Source organism: Tiliqua scincoides, chromosome 2, assembly GCF_035046505.1.
Source record: "Tiliqua scincoides isolate rTilSci1 chromosome 2, rTilSci1.hap2, whole genome shotgun sequence".
Classification (NCBI taxonomy): Eukaryota; Metazoa; Chordata; class Lepidosauria; order Squamata; family Scincidae; genus Tiliqua; species Tiliqua scincoides.
In genome coordinates, this window is record NC_089822.1 from 104,353,057 (window position 1) to 104,356,135 (window position 3,079).

The 3,079-nt window shown below is 45.3% G+C and overlaps 1 pseudogene; it reads left to right on the plus strand.

Moving 5' to 3' along the window:
* Positions 1–2,468: 2,468 nt before the first annotated feature.
* Positions 2,469–2,585, plus strand: LOC136642734 (5S ribosomal RNA; annotated as a pseudogene).
* The last annotated feature ends 494 nt before the right edge of the window (positions 2,586–3,079 follow it).

Consider the following 3,079-nt stretch of genomic DNA (forward strand, 5'->3'; position numbering starts at 1 on the left):
AGGACACTGGTTTGTTATTTGTGTTTTTCAAAAGACTGCAACATTTTGTAAATCTGAGAATGAATAAAACGACATAGTAGCTTTTCACATCAAAGTGTTTTTTGAAAACCCATAATGAACAGCATTTCTTCAGACCTACAATTTCTGCTCCAGTTCAAGTGGTGATACGGCACAGTGGAAAGCAAGAGAAAATAAACGTGAGGAAAGATTGCATAACAGCCCAACCCTATGCATGCCTTCTCAGAAGTAAAGTCCCATTGAGTTCAGTAGTGGGAACCTACTCCCGGGTAAGCGCATATAGGATTGCAGTCTAAATGTCTGCCTGTCTGCGGTCTCTCTTTCTCTCTCTCTTTAAACTGAAAAAAGTGTCAGAAGGAATGTGCTTGAGAAGGTTAGATTTACAAATATCAAAGCAACACCAACAAGTTACTGATATAAAGGATTCCTGGCTATAGCCACCGGGTAGATGGGACTCGTCAGCCTGGGAAGGCAGCTCATCTGAGAGAAGGAAAACTCTGATCCCAAACCTCCACTGCCTTGTGGCTACATCCAGTTATGGAAAAGGCTTCAGGAGTCAACCTCGAGGCAAAATCCAGAGCCGGAGTCCCTGAGGCAGTTCATGGCTGAACACAGTCACGTTCTGGCAACTCCTGCGACGCTGCTGGAATCAACTGTATTGGCCTCTGCCTTTCCATTGGACCATTTCAGCGACATGGAGAGGGGGGATTTGCTGCATGGGAAACAGCCTATCCTCCATACCTACTTTACCCAGGCTTCGTGCACTGGAGAGGACACTCTGTTCCAGAACCACCATTCAGAGCGTGACACCATAGTCTTCCGAGACTGAAGGATGCCAACTAATGGCTATAGCTAATACGCTAATACCGTATGCAGTTTACAAATGTTCTTTAGGAGAAAAAAAAGCTTTCTAAAATATTAGATTACCACTTACTATGCAGTCAAATTGCAGTAATGTAGTAAAATATTCAGTGAAATGGTGAACTGGTTAAAGCAGAAAATTGTCAAAAAAAGAAAATAGTATATCCCATTTTTTTCTGGTATTGAATATAACATTAAAAACGTTGGACGACATCTGCAAGGAACAGTTGTACAGTAAACACTGTACATTGCTTGCACTAATAAAAAAAACTAACAGTTTTTTTTTTTACTTTTTGTTTGTAGTTCTTTTTTTTCCCCCCTATCACTTCAGCCTCTGTTTTTTCTGGTACTGGAATCAGGTAGCAAGCTTGCAAGATTACGTACTGCAGTGGTTCCCAAAGTGTGCACCTCAATTCCACAGGACACTCACAGAGGTGCCACAAGATGTCCTCAACTGCCTCTCCTATTGGCTCTCCTATTGGTGGCAAACAAAGTTGCCGCCATCTTGGATTGAGCAAGATCTCATGAGATTTGGTCGCTGCCCTCTTGGATTATGTGAGTAGAAGCTGTGGGGTACTGTGACCCCAGTAGGTTTGAGAACCAGCGACGTGCTGCAATTGTCTGTCTGAGCACTGCAAAAACGACAGATGCACAAGCATTGCTCTGCTTGCACAGAGACTGCTAGATGAGCTTTGTGTGACAATTGGGTTCTCTCTACCCTTTCTCCCTTCCCTCTACTCAAGGCCCTCAAACATTACATTGGAGCAAGAGGAAAGAGGCAGCTCACAAGAACCTCCTTTTCATGGAAATGTGCACTGAGCTGACCACTTTAGCCCCCTTCCAGCTTCCCATGGAAAGGAGATTCTGTGGTGGCATCTGCAGTGGCTGCCTCCCCGAGATACATTTCTGGGGACTTCTGGGCAGGGGAAGGGGAGGCAGCTCTTGAGACTGGGGAAAACACAGCCCTATCACAACAGATTGTGGGTACAACTCTGTTTAGCACAATCCTGCTTGCAGCCATTTGAGCAGGTGCAGTCACGTTTTTTGAGCACCCCTGCAACAAAGAGAAGGGGTGACCAAAGCCCCTATGGACCAAAACACAATGCAGAAGAAAAGGAACCACTGCAGGCTGGCATATCTCTTGAATTGATCCCCCCGTGCATTCTGAATGAAACTTTTATTTCACAAAAACCATTTTTCTATCCAAAAGAGTTCACCAGTCAGCCTCCAATATGGAAACCCTTCAGTTAAAAATCCCCTTCAAAGAGATGTCATTTGGAACCCACTGGAAGCATCCACGAAAGAGAGATTCCAAGTCTGGCTGCTCCTCCTTTTCTTTCGCATCATTCTCTGAATGCTTCCAACTTCTGATCATTGTTACTGATTTGCTGAATGACTAATAAGGAAGCAGAATGATGGACATACTGTAATTCAGGGGGATTGATCCATCCATTCTTGAGGAGAGGTACATTCTCAGGAATACTTTACCAATACCCCAAGAGGATTCCATCATGCCAATAAATCCATTCTGTAAGAGAGAGGTATGTCCCAGCATAGTCTTCACAAGGAAATTATTAGATACCCTTAAATACAGCACAAGTTGCTTCCCTGCACATGCCCAATCTCGTCTGATCTTGGAAGCTAAGCAGGGTCAGGCCTGGTTAGTACTTGGATGGGAGACCGCCTGGGAATACTGGGTGCTGAAGGCTTATACCATAGTCTTTCGAGACTGAAGGTTGCCAACCATTTTGCTTCCTAAACAGCAGTCTTGAAGCATAAAACAGTTTGACTGCCCAGTAAACATGTCCCCAAGGGCAGCCAAGCAGGCAGTTTGAGGTGGCATGCCAAGTTCTGCCCCTCCTTCCCCAATGATGTGCCAGCCTCTGCTCCTTCCATATTCAAGCACACCACTCTTTTCCCCTCCACATTTTCTCTTTATCTCCCTTTTCCAATCCAGTCTACTGCCAGCCTACTGCCTAATCCTTTTCCAATCACCAGCCTACTGCCTAAGGTGACTGCTTCAGTTGGCCTCATGGATGGGTCAGCTTTGCATGTGCCTGTCCCCACAGTACAGGGCCTCCTTCACAACCAATCTTTCAAGCCTGATATACTTGGACACACTTGAGTGGTGTCCTTAGCCACCTTACTTGTTTATGGGCTGTTTGTGCCCCGTCAAGCCTCCTCCAGCTGTTGCATGTGT